Here is a 17,806-nt window from a genome sequence, read left to right as displayed (position 1 = left end):
TCACTTATTTCAAAGTGGGTTAAAAGATTCTGAAAAGTCTTCCTCATCCCTCTTCCACCACAGACCCCCACATCCACTGGTCCAAGGTTGGCATTCTAAACCGAAGATTTAATTTCACTTTTTTTAATCCTGGAGACACCACAGGAAACTAAAGAACATTTCTCTAAAGAGAATATACTTTCCATAAAGAGTTATCATAAACATCCTCCTTGAAGGATTTTCCCTCACCTCTTGTCTGTTGAAAACTCAAAATAATTGTTTTTTTCTCTCACTGTCTGTCTCAGTGACAATGGTCCCCAAGACATATAGAAGAGTGAATTTTCCCAATGGGGATGTAGACAGCAATAAAAATGTGACAGAGTCTGTGTCCTGCTCTATCCAAAACTAGAGAAAGGCCCATGGAGACCGAGCCTAGAAGATTAAACTACAGAATATACTGTACAAATGTATATTATTATTTAATTAACTCATTATCCTAAGCTTTAAAATTTGTTTATTTGTAATTAAATTTCACTACAATTATGCCATCCAAATGGGCTTGATCTACAACTCTAAAGCGTGTTCATACAATCATGCTGTAAATCTGATTATTTTATAAAGTTTTACCTTCTGGGCAATAGCAGCCAGTGATACACTTCTCAATACAAACGCCGACGTCCTGATTGCTACATGTTTTTTCACAAGGTGATCCACATTCTCTATATTCCCTGTTTGATGGACATTGTATTCCTGAAAAGAGAGAGTAAGAGAGGTATGTTGGTGCACCTTTCATAATACTGTATATTCTCTGCTCCTCAAAAGTGCAGCAACGCACAATGCGATAATGTGACTTACAAGGTCATTATCAGATGTCTGCGTTGCATCATGAAAAGCAGGCTTTATAAAAAAAAAAATTCTTAAAATGACTTTTAATAAATTCTAAATGTTAAATTTATTGTTTTATGCATTTATGAGAGGCACCAATCTCAGCCCCTTTTTACTGCCATATCAATTTTTTTTTTGGCACACATGCAAAATAGTATACTTTTTACATCAACATTTATTTAAAAACCCCAAACCATGTCAGTTGCCTGAAAGCAGAATACATTTACAATAAAATTAGGGAAGTTACAACATTTTATGTTGCACAATATTTCAGCAACTGTTATTAAATCTATATTTTAAGTAAAGAAATGCACTAAAATGTATTTTAGTGCATACGAATAATAAACACAATACAGTGTATTTCAAAAGGGATGGTGAAAAAGTAAAGATGCTTTATTCATAACGTAAGGAACCTAACACAACTGTAATTACATGAAAAGACACATTAAATGTCCAAGTTTTACCTCTGCACTACAAATGTTTGATGAGAGCCCCGTCGTTGACACGACAGATGTCAAGACGGTACTTCAGTTCTATCCAGACTTATTCCAGCATGTCCTCAGGTATTGACTCCATTGCTTCTGTGATGCATCGTCTCAGGTCGTTCAGGTCCTGTGGCATGGGGGGGGGACATATACCAAGTCCTCGGTGTACCCCCATAAAAAGGTGTCATAGGGTGTTAGGTCTGGTGATTGCAGAGGCCAGAGCAACATTGCTGAATTGTTTTTTCCTGCACGGCCGATCCAACATTCTGGTAGGGTATCATTCTGGTATCGGTGAACATCCAAGTGGAAATGAGGAGGAGCGCCATCCTGCTGAAAGATTAGGATGGGCAGATCTTCCTCCATCTGTGGCAATAGCTGTTCTGTAATCATGTCCAGGTAGAAGCTGCTAGTGACAGTATCTTCATCAAAAACGGCAATGGTAAACCTCAATTATCTGTAGTGTCATGGACGGGGCTCACATTGAACATTTGTAGAGCAAAGGTAAAACTTGGACGGTCAATCTGTCTTTTCATGTTAATTCTGTTGTGTTATGAATAAATCAGCTTAAATTGTGCACCATCCAATGTATAATACAGTTTATGTAATACATGTGTGTGTGTCTGGATTCTTTTTTAATTATATCTACAGTATATTTTTTTCTTAACTTTATTCTTATCACAATTACCTGTATGATAGTACACTGGATATTATAATTCAGCTAGCAGGCTAGAAGAAAGAGGTGACATAAAAAGCTGCAAAGTTGAAGCAAACAAACTGTAATAACTGGCAGAAGGAACCTCAACCTGCCAAAAAAAATTGTAATTCTGCTTAACAGGTTCTGTGATTCAGACACCCTTGTTAGACATTACAGCCAAGCATCTTTCTATGTCAGCTCAATCTAGTCAGTAGATGGGTGATCCAGGAAGGTATACATGTGAAACCAAGAAGTAAGTAGAGCGATTGTTTTGGCTGTGCAGTGTAGCAAGATTATGAGAGTCAAAGAAATGGCTTAACAGAATTATAACTTTTGCAAGTAAAATAATTAAAGTTGAACTAAAGGCAAAATGTTTTTTTTTTTTTTCATTTTGGATACAGTATGGTTATAACCAGTGTTAATTTTGGCAGCAAATTTCAATTTGGTTTTAGTCTTATGCCCCGTACACACGGTTGGATTTTCCGAAAATGTGTGATAGGACCTTGTTGTCGGAAATTCCGACCGTGTGTAGGCTCCATCACACATTTTCCATCGGATTTTCCGACACACAAAGTTTGAGAGCAGGATATAAAATTTTCCGACAACAAAATCCGTTGTCGGAAATTCCAATCGTGTGTACACAAATCTGACAGACAAAGTGCCAGGCATGCTCAGAATAAATAAAGAGATGAAAGCTATTGGCTATTGCCCCGTTTATAGTCCCAACGTACGTGTTTTACGTCACCGCGTTCAGAATGATCTGATTTTCCGACTACTTTGTGTGACCGTGTGTATGCAAGACAAGTTTGAGCCAACATCCGTCGGAAAAAATCCTAGGATTTTGTTGTCGGAATGTCCGAACAAAGTCTGACCGTGTGTACGGGGCATTAGTCTTAGGACTAAAATGGCATTTTAGTTTTAGTCTCATTTTAGTCCTCTGCAATTGTTTTAGTTTTAGTCGTATTTAGTCAACTAAATCTCCAGGATATTTTAGTCGACTAAAAGGTCCTACGGTTTAGTCGACTAAAATCTCCAGTACATATTAGTCGACTAAAACTAATTTTAGTTGTCTAAAATCTAATGGGTGTAATTAAATTGTAATGCGTTAGTGAAGATTTCTCTATAATTTCCAAACTCATTATATACTGCTGGAGTGAAAAATCTCATATGTTATTATTTATGGTATTGAGGTATGAACATGAGCACTACAGTCCAGTGTTCATTTCAAAGTCAAATTTCAATTTAGTTTTAGTCTTAGTCTTTTGACTAAAATTGCATTTTAGTTTTAGTCCCATTTTAGTCTTTTGACTAAAATGTCATTTTAGTTTTAGTCGTATTTTAGTCATCTCAATTGTTTTAGTTTTAGTCGTATTTTAGTCGACTAAAATAGTATTCATTTAGTCGACTAAAATGTTTTAGTTGTTTTAGTTGATGAAATTAACACTGGTTATAACCCCTGTAAAGTTTATTTTTGCTGAGTGTCATTGCCCTTCACTTCCAAAACAGGAAGTGAAGAAGTGAGTGAAAATCCCTCAAAGTGGAGGAATCCCTGGTTGTCACCAGGGTCATCAGAATAGTATCCCATTCAAAGATATCCTTTACTATTACTTTACTATTCCTGTTCAGGAGACAACCAAAAATTTTGGATTGTCTTTTACTTTAACTTTCAGTGATAATGGTGATAACAGGTAAAGAAAAAAAGAGGGTGCCTCTAATCATGTGTATTTGCATGCATTTATACGTGTATTTATGTGTGTTTACAGACGGATGGCATTTATATGCTTATGTGTGAAAACTCATTCTATTGACTAGAATATTATTTTATTCTAGCCAGTAAATTAATTTATTCCAGCAAATTGAATAAATGTATGTGCATACATGTGCATCTATGCATGCTTAGACACGTTTATACATGTACAAGCCTAAATTATGCCCATATGCACCAAACACAGCTTTGGGGAAGTTTTTTTTATGCCCCTGAATGCTGTGCACAAATACACACATAAATGCCTGCATGCCACAATAAATAACATGCAGCATGGCCACAATAAATAACATACAGCTGCGTTCATGGGCATAAAACAAAAACAAAAAACGCCAGAATCCCCTAGCTGTGGCATTTTTATCACCCATGTTCATGAACCCTTAATATGAACAATTGTACTTCTTTTGATAGATTATCCAAATTGAGAAGTTTAATAAAATAGGCAAGCATTAGGAAGGGTGTAACATTCACCAAAAACATACACACCAATTAAAAAAGCAAGTCTATTGATACTTCAGTATCGGGTCACATGTACTGATGCAGCAGAGGCAATGCACGGCAAAGCTGATGTCAGCAGATTTTTCAGAGAATAAGAACTTTGTTGACATTGGTTCCCTCATTGCAAGACTATTTTGGAACCTAAGTAACACAGGGTGTGCTTCTCCAATCTATTAGGCATGTGTAAAGCTACCTTTCAGGACCCTGCTTTCCAAATGTCAATGCAGATTAATACATTTTATTAGCAGAAAACTAGACACAGCTAACATTATTAAACATTATTAAACGTAGAAAGAAGTTTACAGTCTTGGATACTCACCACATACATCTGGATTTCTCCAGTCTTGTGGTATCCCATTGGCTATGGCACACTGCTTGGAATATTCACTTAGTGTGGCACAAATACAGAACATTTTCTGACTGTCACTTGCATTACAAGCACAGCTGTCCTGGTTACAGATCTCTAGATAGGGTTTCATATCAAACATTGAAACACAGTCAGCAAGATGGGGGCTGTTCAGTATGTTTATGCAAGTGTTATCCTGTAACACAGTAAATGCATGAAATTAACTTATTTAATTTGAAGGTTTAATTACAGATAATGTTAAATACTGTCAAGAGTTTTATTTTCAAGGGCCATTGAGATCTACAGTAGGTTTTAAGCTGCGTGTTTAAAAAAACACTATAGATCCTTGTTGGACTCCCCAATGTCCCTTACAAGATGTCTTCGGAGGCGAGATAGTGCCTGTCCTTCTGTGGAATCAATGGTGTCATCAGTTAGAAATAGATCTCAGCCTTAGGCCATTCCAGCTAGGAAAGGGTTACTTTACAACCATTGCAGGGACTTGTGATCTCCTAGTAGAATTTTTAAAAGAAACCAATCTTGTTTATTAGTTACATATGCGTACAATAATTTAGCAGTGCTTTAGGGGTTAGTGCAGTTAGTACTTCCATTCCTATTTGCAGCAAAAGAAGAATCACTGTACCCACATTTTCGCGCTTTGATGGTATCTGTGGTTCATGTATTGTGTGGGCACCCATTAAATTTCAACTTAATGTAGGTTTTACCAGTACCATAAAGTCTTATAATCCCCAAGTTTCAATAGGTTGATTACCACCATTGTGCATTTCATGATGAGGGACATAGCGTTATCAAAAGTGTTCTTCATGTCTGGTCATTAACAACTTGCCGACCAGCCGTCGTCATTATACTGCGGCAGGTCGGCACGATCGCGCGAACTAACGTAGCTGTACAACGGCTCCTTTAAGCGGGATAGCTGGCGCATCCGCTCTGCCGGAGGTGCACGCACATGCCCGCTGCACTGCGGGGGTTCTGATGCTCGTGACCAGCGAGAACCATCCCTGTTCTGTGAGGAGAGGAGATGCAAATCATGAGTTCCTAATAGCTAGGAACCACGATCTGTCATCTCCTATAGTCACAGTCCCCTCCCTCTACAGTTAGAACACACAGTCAGGGAACACAGTTAACCCCTTGATTGCCCCCTAGTGTTAACCCGTTCCCTGCCAGTGACATTTATACAGTAATCAGTGCATTTTTATAGCACTGATCGCTGTATAATTGTCAATCGTCCCAAAAGTGTCCGATGTGTCTAGCCATAATGTCGCAGTCACGATAAAAATCGCAGATCGCCACCATTACTGGTAAAAAAATAATAATAATAAAAATGCCATAAATCTATCCCCTATTTTGTAGACGCTATAACTTTTGCGCAAACCAATCAATATACGCTTATTGCGATTTTTATTACCAAAAATATGTAGAAGAATACATATCGGCCTAAACTGAGAAAAAAATTAGCTTTTTTTAAAAAGAAATTGGGGATATTTAATATAGCAAAAAGTACAAAATATTGTGTTTTTTTCAAAATTGTCACTCTTTTTTTGTTTATAGCACAAAAAAATAAAAAACGCAGAGATGATCAAATACCACCAAAAAAAGCTCTATTTGTGAGAAAAAAATGACATCAATTTTGTTTGAGTGACGCAGTGCCTTATTGCAAAAAAATGGCCTGGTCTTTGAGGAGCCAATCTTCCAGGACTGAAGTGGTTAAGGAGTTTTTGGAACAAGTAGACAGTGCAAGGATTGTGCATATATTATTTGCACGTTTGATTGAGCTAAGCATTGCCGATGACAATACATTGTGATCCTCAGTCACCTACAGATTCCGTCTAATGTACAATTGTAAGCACTGATTTATTTGACCTGCTTTTTTCAGACTAAAGCTGTATGTAGTTTATTGTTCACTTCTCAAAATGGTTTCGCTCTCTAGTTTCTGTTTGCTTACTCACTTGGGCAAATATATCTTTACTGTGTAACTTGCTACCTTCATTGTTGCTTTGTTTCTTTTCTGTAAGCTGCAATCAGCAAAATACTTATTTTGCACCAGTGCTCCCAAAGATAAATATATTTTGTAGACTCGACTTTTAAACTTAAACCTGGATTTTGCTTGCAAATTTGGTATTTCAAATTAGCTTGGTGAAGTTTCATGGTAAATATTAAGTGTGTATACTGATACAAAAGTAACTAAACAAATTTCAATGTGCTTTAACGAAACATTGGCACCTACTATATGTACCATAAATGATACTTTGTGGGCTACAGGAGTAACTACCTTTATATTGTTTGCGCATATTTTGCAAAGCTGTTCATCAGCCACAACAAATTCTTTCTTTTCTATATGTAGAATATTAAAAGGCAACAACTAACATATAGTTACCACTTCCCTACCTCTGTACATTTAAAATGTCAGAGTAGTAGACTTGCACTTTTGGAGTGCCATTTATAAATAGTACTTCAGAAAACACATATGGAAAACTGATGTTGGACGAGAAGACCTGGAGCACTGATTGTGCATTGATCCAAATCAAATGGTGGAGAGGGGGCCTGTTTCTTTGTGCAGGTTGTTATCCAAACTGCCCACCTGAAAGACCTTTCTTCGATGAAGATAAAATGGAATGTGTTAAAGTTGTCCCTGCTATTTAGTTAATGGAACAGTATATAATGTTGGTGATGTCATGCCCCGCAATAGTAATGATAGCATCTGCACCACATGGTAAGACTTGCACATTTTTAAGTAAAAGGGGTAAAATTAAAAACAAGAATATATGTACTATGCAGTATGTATATGTATGTATGTGTGTGTATATATATATATATATATATATATATATATATATATATATACACATGTATATACATACACACATTATATTACCAATAGTATTGGGGTGCCTGCCTTTACATGCAAGTGAACTTTAATGGCATCGCAGTCTTAGTCTGTAGGGTTCAATAATGAGTTGGCCCACCCTTTGCAGCTATAACAGCTTCATAGGGATGAGCCAAACACCCCCCCGGTTCGGTTCGCAGCAGAACATGCGAACAGGCAAAAAATTTGTTCGAACACGCGAACACCGTTAAAGTCTATGGGACACGAACATGAAAAATCAAAAGTGCTAATTTTAAAGGCAAAGTGTTTGGGGACCTGGGTCCTGCCCCAGGGGACATGTATCAATGCAAAAAAAAGTTTTAAAAACTGAGGTTTTTTTCGGGAGCAGTGATTTTAATAATGCCTAAAGAGAAACAATAAAATTGAAATATTCCTTCAAATATCATGCCTGGGAGGTGTCCTTAGTATATTAAATATATACGCTGCACTTCAAAATACAAAATAGACTACACGCTATGCATATATAATAACCAAAGTGCATAAAAATCTTGTAAAAGTCATACAGTGTTAAACTCAGTCTCTGCCGACTGTAGAAAGTGACAATAGTGCAACAAATGTATAAAAAAAATGATAAATAAATGAACATAAAAAAAAATAAATAAATGATGAAGAAATATATATAAGTAAAAAATATATAAAGTGCTAACGTGCATCCAAGTGGTTAACAATTATACCACTTTTAATAGTGTCCATAGGATCATGTATAAATACACATTGATCCCACTATTTGGTTAAAGTGGTGTTCCGGCCGAAATTATACTTTTTAATAAAAAATACCCCTATAATACACAAGCTTAATGTATTCTAGTAAAGTTAGTCTGTAAACTAAGGACTGTTTTGTTAGTTTATAGCAGTAGTTTGTTATTTTATAAACTTCCAGCAGGCCGTGACCATCTTAAGTGTGGGCATCTGAAGCCAGACTGTATTTCTTCCTGGATCTCATCCTTGCAGATCTCGCACATGCTCAGTGCAGCACAAGCAGCGTGACAGGTTTCAGGTCAGGTTTCCATAGCAACGGCAGTTTCAGAGGAAGTTGCCGCCCCTTCCCAGAAGGCATTGCAAACAGGAAATGATGCGATGGGCCGTGGCCAGGGAGGAGGAAGTGAAAAATGAATACAGCAGATATACAGTAGGTGCTGAGAAAAAAAATAAAAAAATATCCAATTTGTTTACAGTGCACAGTTCAGTGAGGATGCTGAAGAGTTGTAAAAGTGGGTGGAACTCCACTTTAAACATAAATAAAGGTGCTCTTGTGTGTATATGTGACATCCAACTGTGTCAATTCAAATGTGCTTTAAAGTCCATGTGATTCTGAAACTGTTATGTGGGTGATCCAAAACATGCCGTAGTGTCCTCACTCAGGTGCTCCCCCCTAGGTATTAAACGCTCACCTCAGAGCGTGTGACTTTGCAATTAAGCTTAGTCAATGCACGCCTGTGAACCACCTCTGGGCTCTGCAGTGTTACTGGAATCCAGGACTCGTCAGCGCGTAGGTTAGTAGAAAAAAGGACTTAATAGTGTAATAAAGTTTGAACAGTTTATTAATCAAAGCAAAACCCCCATATGGGGTACTCACATAGATCAGGCGCGTTAGTGTCAGAATTCTCCCTGAAGAAGATACGCAATCCCTGTATAGACACACATTGGGTAGGGGACAGGATGGCACATTAGGCAGGTGATCTGCTAAGGAGGAAGCACATACCATCCCGATACCAGTCCGGTTGTTTTACCCGTTTTTGCTTGATGTAGAGCAGCGCACTGACGCGCCTAATTTATACGAGTACCTCATATGGGGGTTTTGCTTTGATTAATAAACTGTTCAAACTTTATTACACTATCAAGTCCTTTTTTTCTACTAACATACCGAGGCATTTCGCTGAAGAATCCTGGATTCCAGTAACACTGATACCACAAATCCTAGGGTCCTTTCACAGGCTTTGCAGAATCAGGGAGTCATGCAGCGTAAGTTTGCAGAGGCATTAGATTCTGAGTCACTAAGGATCACATGATCCGTAATTCTTTCCGGCCATGTACAACTCCTTGGGTTTCTGGGGACTGAAAACCATCCCCTGAAGACTGTTGCTGAGTGTTATCCTCTACATCCATGCTGACACAATCCTACTCCTCTTCTTCCTGTGTGTTTGGCGGGCCCACAGGAATGCTATCTGGATAAAGGGGACCTTGAGGGGTAAGGAAGTTCTCCTCTTCCTCCCGTTGTTCTGCCTCAAGTGCCCTGTCCATGATTACACGAAGCGTGTGCTCCAACAGGAAGACTAGAGGACAGTGTCCCTGATGCATGCATTGTCACTGCTCACCATCCTTGTGGCCTCCTCAAATGGTGACAGGACAGTGCATGCATGCCTGATCAGTAGCCACAGGCGTGGCAAAAAGAAGCCAAGCTCCCCTGACCCTGTCTTGGTGAAACACTCACACAGGTACTCGCTGATGGCCCTTTGCTGTGTGTGCAGCTGCTGCAGCATTGCCAACGTTGAGTTCCACCTGGTGGGCATGTCACAAATGAAGCGGTTGGTGGGCAGGTTACATTCCCTTTGAATGTCAGCCAGCCGAGCACTGGCATTGTATGACCGGCAGAAATGACCGCAGACTTTTCTGGCCTGCCTCAGGAGATCCTGTAAGCTTGGGTACCTGCTCAAGAACTGCTGTACCACCAAATTCAGGATGTGTGCCAAACATGGAACATGGGTCAAGTGTCCCTATCAGAGGGCAGAGAGAAGGTTGATGCCATTGTTGCATACAACCATTCCTAGCTGAAGCTGGTGTGGTGTCAACCACCTCTGAGCCTGCCCCCGCAGAGCTGACAGAATCTTTGCCCCAGTGTGGCTCCTGTCCCCTAAGCATACCAACTGAAGCACTGCATGACATATTTTAGCCTGACTGCTTGCGTAGCCCCTCAATGCTTACGGAGCACCGCTGGTTCAGAGGACAAATCTGCAGAAGAGGTCATAGAGGAAGAAGAGGAGGGAGTGGAGGAGAGAGGTGTGGCAGAATCACCACTAGCATTTTGGAGGCATGGTGGCAGAACAAGCTCCAACAACACTGAACCCTGTCCTGCATCCTACCCAGTGCACCGTGAAGGAAAGGTAACGTCCCTGCCCATGCCTGCTGAACCATGAGACAGCGGTAATATGCACCTTACTCCCACGAAAGGGAGCAGAGTCTACCAGCTAAAAAGGCAGCAGTTGCAGTGCTAGCAATTTGGCCAAGCTAGCATTTAGATGCTGAGCATGTGGATGGCTGGGACCAAATTTCTTTTTACGATTCAGCAACTGGGGTAGGGAAATTTGCCTGCTAAAATCAGATGGTGGTGTACTGCTAGCAGATTGGCTGCAATACTTGGGACTCCTATTGCTATACCTTCATTCCTCTCAGTGCAGGTTTTTGAGAGGTATAGTAGGGTTGGAGATCCCAGATGACGAGCAAGGAGAAGTCCACCTTTTTCTTTGATGTGGGTCTGTCAAGTGCTGTTGCCAACGGACTGCATGGCAGGTCATTATGTGTCTGGTCAAGCATGTGGTGCCCAAGCGGCTGCTGTGCTGGCCACGCTTGATCCGCTTCAGATATAGGTTGCAAACAGCAATGGTGCGATCTGTTGCACATGTGTTGAAAAAGGCCCACACCAAGGAACTTTTAAAAGTCAGCGGGGAGTCAGCAGCACCCTGCACCCGCGGAGCTCTGTGGTGTAATACAATAGGGTGGCTGCCCTTAAGCTGCCCCCTATAAGACACTCCTGCCTCATTGGAGTTGTGCCTCCTACTCCTCCCCCTCCTCTCAGGCACCCAAGTACAGTCAGTGACCTCATCATCTCCTCCCCCCTCTTCACTGGAGCAAACTTGGCAGTATGCTGCAGCTGGGGGAACATGACTGACAGTTTCTTGTCCTTCTTTGGCATCCCTTCTCTCTAGGCTCACGTTACTTCCTTCCTCAACCTGGAAACCAACATCAGAGCCTTCAAATCGCTGCACATTCTCCAGAAGCATGTACCCGACACTGTGGTTGAATAAATATGGGGACTACTCCGTGCATGATGGTGGGGCTATGGAAAGGAGTGACTGTAGACAAGGAGCCGGTGGAATAGGCTGCTTTGGCAGCTGCGTTGGAAGCAAACTACTCTAAACCTGGGTGATAGAGGATGAGGAGGATGAGGATGGCTTTGTTATCCACTCCATCAACTCTTCTGCATGTTCTGGCTCAATAACACGGCCAGCAGCAGAAAAAAAGGACAAGCGTGCCCCACGGCCACCTGCAGAGGATGCACCATGTCCACGACCAGCACTGTTGACTGTGTACACAGAGGCTGCTTGCCTTCTCTTAGTGGCCTGTGAGCGTCTGCCTCTTCTTGGTGGCCTTCCGGACATGATGTATATTTTGTTTTGCAACCCCGCACTACACTGTATTAGATACTGTGTACACCACCAGAAGTGTAGTAGAAACTGTACACACTGTATTAGATACTGTGTACACCGCCTGTACTGTATTGTTTACTGTGTACACCACCAGAAGTGTAGTAGAAACTGTACACACTGTATTGGATACTGTGTACACAGCCTGCACTGTATTAGCAACAGCACTACGGATGCACTGTATTGTGTACACCACCAGAAATGTAGTAGATACTGTGTAAACCGCCTGCACTGTATTAGCAACTGTACATAGGCTGCACTGTATTGTATACTGTGTACACCACCAGAAGTGTAGTAGATACTGTGTACACTGTATTAGATACTGTGTACACCACCTGAAGTGTATTAGAAACAGTACACCACAGAATGTACTGTAGATATCGGCTACACTGGATGCAGAGTATATATATATATATATATATATATATATATATATATATATAGTAATACACTGCCTGCACTGAATATAGAGTAAACACTGAATATATAGTCTATGCTAAATGCAGAGTATGTATATATATATATATATATATATATATATATATATATATATATATATTAGACTGACTGTATATGTATATATATATATATATATATATATATATATATATATATATATATATACCGTATTTATCGGCGTATAACATGCACTTTTTTCCCCTTAAAATCAGGGGAAAATCGCGGGTGCGTGTTATACGCCGATCCCCGCTAATTGTGATCTATCGGAGCGATTGCCGTGATCGCAGCCGACATTCACATAATGTGTAATTTTAAATATGGCGCCGCAGAGTTCGGAGGGACTCGGCGGAGCTGAACGAGCGGCGCCGAGATCACAGTGACTGGGCGGAGCCGAGATACACATAGTCGAGTGTTCTCGGCTCTTTCTGGCACCGCTCACAGTCACGCCCAGTCCCGCCATTGGACCTGTGTTATGTCCATCATAGGGCGGGACTGTGAGCAGCGCCGGAAAGAGCCGAGTACACTCAACTATGTGTATCTCGGCGGCGCTCGTTCAGCTCCGCCGAGTCCCTCCGAACTCTGCGGCGCCATATTTAAAACTACATGCTATGTGTATGTCGGCGGCGATCTGTCCAAGCATGTAATGGACACTGGGGGCAAGGCTGCACTGACCACTGGGGCAAGGCTGCATTTACCACTGGGGCAAAGCTACACTGACAAGGCTGCACTGACAAGGCTGCACTGGGGCAAAGCTACACTGACAAGGCTGCACTGGGGCAAAGCTACACTGACAAGGCTGCACTGGGGCAAAGCTACACTGACAAGGCTGCACTGACAATTCTGCACTGGGGCAAAGTTGCACTGACAAGGCTGCAATGGACACTGGGGCAAGGCTGCACTGACACTGAAAAGGCTGCAATGACACTGACAAGGCTGCAGATGGACACGATAAGGCTGCATTGATGGGCATTTTAATGTAAGTTTTTTTTCCTTAAACTTCCCTCCTAAAAGTTTTTTTCCTTAAAATTCCCTTCTAAACTTGGGGTGCGTGTTATACGCCGTATATCAAATACACTGCCAATAACTGAATAACCTGCCTGATTAATCTAAATCAAGCTATCTCTCTGTCCACACCAACAACACTACACACGGCTGCTGTGTAAGCAGCCTTATATAGTGTGGGGCTTGGACTTAGTTCCCCTGCGCCATGATTGGCCAAAGGAACCCTGCCTTTGGCCAATTATGGCTCTGTTAGCAAAGGGCGCTGTGATTGGCCAAAGCATGCAGGTCAGGTGCATTCTTTGGCCAATCATCATACAGCAATACACTGCGATCTCACAGTGCATTATGGGGCATTCCATGGCACTCAAATTTGCCGCGAGCGCCCCAGCGGCGGAGTTGAAGGCAAGGGGATATCTGATGTTTTAAATCTGTGAAAGGGTATATGACTGCTTGGAATTTTTTTCTTGGAAGTCTGCTCTCAGTTCTACTAACCGTTTGGAAGTACCACCTGCTATAATACCATTCATAATTATTACTCGGGTTCCCATATCTGCATTCTAAGATTACACTCTGCTTCATGGGGCCTGTATGTCCTTCTCTGTAATACACCAGATTTCTCCGCATCTTTTCATAGTACTCGAGACATCAAGGTCGTGACCTTAATGTATAGGACATGTTCCACAGTTCAGTTACCATGCTATGCAGTGCTTGTTGGAAGTCTCCTGAGGAAGCCATGGCGAAACATGTAGAGCAAGAAGTCACTGCTGGCTACTCATATTATGGTTAATGTATGATGATCCTGTGATGTCTTTTATACAGTGCCTTGCAAAAGTATTCATCCCCTCCCCCTTGGCATTTTTTGTGTTTTGTTGCCTCACAACCTGGAATTAACATGGATTGTTTGAGGATTTGCATCATTTAATTTACAGAACATGCCCACAACTTTGAAGATTTTTTTTTATTGTGAAGCAAACAAATAGGACAAAATAACAGAAAAAGTCAATGTGCATAGCTATTCACCCCCCTAAAGTCAATACTTTGTAGAGCCACCCTTTGCGGCTATCACAGCTCCAAGTCGCTTTGGATAAGTCTCTTTGAGCTTGCTACATCTTACAACTGGGATTTTTGCCCATTCCTTTTCGCAAAACTGCTCCAGCTCCTTCAAGTTGGATGGTTTGTGCTTGCGCTCCTTCGAGCAATCTTTAAGGCTGGATTCACAACTATACATTTTTAGTGCTTTTTGCATTTTGCAGATTTGTCCTATGGAACACGTTCTGTTGTGTAAATCTGCAAAAAGCACTAAAAATGCATAGGTGTGAATCCAGCCTTAGTCTGACCACAGATTTTCTTTTGGATTGAGGTCTGGGTGTCAGGTCACCTGTATCCAGGTGACAGATGCACCCCATTGGGGTCAGGAGTGCACCGCTATGATAGTGGACCCTAAGGTGGAGTGGTTCAGGAAGGCAGGTCCCCTGGAGCACCAACACGGATCCCGCAGTGAGTTAGAGCATAGATTCCCCAGGGCGCGGAGTCTAAGAGCCAGCAGGTGTTCACCAAAGCCTCTAGTGGTGAGGATGGACTGGGCTGCAACTGGCTCCAGGTCACGGCCCCCCAGGGTCTCCCAGCTCACGCTCACGGTAGGCTACAGGAGGATGGAGAGGAAACAGCAGCCCAGGACAGCAAGGGATAGTAAGGAGATAGCCAAATGTTGGGGCGACTAGCAGACAAGGATAACAGAGAACACGTCAAAAGTCAGGGTCACAGGCAAACAGGGATAGTCGAGAACGCGCCAAAGGTCAGGGTCACAAGCAGACAGGAATAGTCGGGAACACGCCAAGATCGGTAACAGAGACAGAGACAAACTTAGAGCACACGGCAAACAGGAAGCCAAACACACAATATTGCACGGCAAGGCAGGCTTGGAGAATACGGTGTTAAATAGTGGTTCCTGTTGAGGCTAGGGTGGAGCCACACAGAGGGAAGATTACTTAAGCATGCAGGTGTGAGAGTACAAGCCTCAAGGCTGATATACAGATCAGGTAAGAGACAGACAGGTCATGAATGTATTACTGCAAGGTCATGACACTGGGCTTTAACTAGGCCATTCCAACACATTTACATGTTTTCCCTTAAACCACTCAAGTGTTGCTTTAGCAGTGTGTTTGGGGTCATTGTCCTGCTGGAAGGTGAACCTCCATCCTAGCCTCAAATCACACACAGAGTGGTACAGGTTTTGCTCAAGACTATCCCTGTATTTAGCACCATCCATCTCTCCCTCAACTCTGACCAATTTCTTAGTCCCGACTGCTGAAAAACATCCCCACAGCATGATGTTGCCACCACCATGTTTCACTGTGGGGATGGTGCTCTTTGGGTGATGTGGTGTGTTGGGTTTGCACCAGACATAGCGTTTTCGTTGATGGCCAAATAGTTCAATTTTAGTCTCATCAGGCCAGAGAACCTTCTTCCATACATTTTGGGAGTCTCCCACATGCCTTTTCGCAAACTCAAAACGTACCATTTTGTTTTTTGCTGAAAATAATGCCTTTCTTCTGGCCACTCTACCATAAAGCCCAACTTAATGGAGCGTACGGCTTATTGTCGTCCTATGTACAGATAATCCAGTCTCTGCTGTGGAACTCTGCAGCTCCTCCAGGGTTACCTTAGGTCTCTGTGCTGTCTCTCTGATTAATCCCCTGCTTGCCCGGTCCGTGAGTTTTGGTGTGCGGCCATCTCTTGGCAGGTTTGCTGTTGTGCCATGTTCTTTCCATTTGGTTATGATAGATATGATGGTGCTCCAAGGGATCATCAAAGACTTGTACTTATCAACAACATTGTCCCTTACTTGTTTGGAGAGTTCCTTGGTCTTCGTGGCAGTGTTTGGTTAGTGGTGCCTCTTGCTTAGGTGTTGCAGCCTCTGGGGCCTTTCAAAAAGGTGTGTATATGTAATGACAGATCATGTGACACTTAGATTGCACGCAGGTGGACATCATTTCACTAATTACTTGACTTCTGAAGGTAATTGGTTGCACCAGAGCTTTTTATGGGCTTCATAACAAAGGGGGTAAATACATACGCACGTGCCAATTATCAGTTTTTTATTTCTGAAAAATAGTTTTATGTATATATTTTTCAAATTTTACTTCACCAACTTAGACTATTGTGTTCTGATCCATCACATATAATTCAGATTAAAAAAACATTGAAATAAAGGCTGTAATGTAACAAAATAGGTAAAAAGCCAAGGGGAGTGAATACATTTGCAAGGCACAAGTACATTTTGTATTAATAAATTTCTATATTTGTTATATATTTGACTAATATTTTTTCTTGGGCACCCTAAAAATCCCATATCCTTCTTCCTACCAATATATGAACACCCCATAATGTTCGCTCTTCGGCGAATGGGCGAACACCTGATGTTCGGGTCGAACTTATGTTTGACCCAAACATCAAGCTCATCCCCACAGCTTCAATTCTTCTGGGAAGGCTGTCCACAAAGTTTAGGAGTGTGTCTTCGGGAATGTTTGGCCATTCTTTCAGAAGTGCATTTGTGAGCTCAGGCACTGATGTTCGACGAGAAAGCCTGGCTTGCAGTCTCTGCTCTAATATATCCCAATGGTGTTCTATCTGGTTGAAGCCAGGTCTCTGTGCAGGCCAGTCAAATTCCTCCACCCCAAACTCGCTCATCCATGTCTTTATGGACCTTGCTTTGTGCACTGGTTCAAATCATTTGGTGGAGGGTGGATTATGGTGTGGGGTTGTTTTGCAAGGGTTGGGCTTGGCCCCTTAGTTCCAGTGAATGGAACTCTTAAAGCGGAAGTAAACCCATGCATTTAATAGTTTAAAAAAACAGTTACATTTCCAGGACATGCCGGGAATGTAACACACCCATTGGCACCAGCATACCAAGACATTTTGGACACTTTCATGCTCCCAACTTTGTGGGAACAGTTTGGGGATGCCCCTTCCTGTTCCAATATGACTGCGCACCAGTGCACAAAGCAATGTCCATAAACATATAGATGAGCAAGTTTGGGGTAGAGGAACTTGACTGGCCTGCACTTCAACCCAATAGAACACCTTTGTGATGAATTAGAGTGGTGACTGCTAGCCAGGCCTTCTTGTCCAACATCAGTGCTTAAACTCACAAATGTTCTTCTGGAAGAATGGTCCCACACCATAATCCCCCCTCCACCAAATGATTTGGACCAGTGCACAAAGCAAAGTCCATAAAGACATGGATAAGCGAATTTGTGGTGGAGGAACTTGACTCACCTGCACAGAGTCCTGACCTCAACCCAATAGAACACCTTTGGAATGAATTAGAGTGGAGACTGTGAGCCAGGCCTTCTCGTCCACATTAGTGC

Source organism: Aquarana catesbeiana, linkage group LG11, assembly GCF_042186555.1.
Source record: "Aquarana catesbeiana isolate 2022-GZ linkage group LG11, ASM4218655v1, whole genome shotgun sequence".
In the NCBI taxonomy this organism is placed as follows: domain Eukaryota; kingdom Metazoa; phylum Chordata; class Amphibia; order Anura; family Ranidae; genus Aquarana; species Aquarana catesbeiana.
This window is presented reverse-complemented; position numbering follows the sequence as displayed.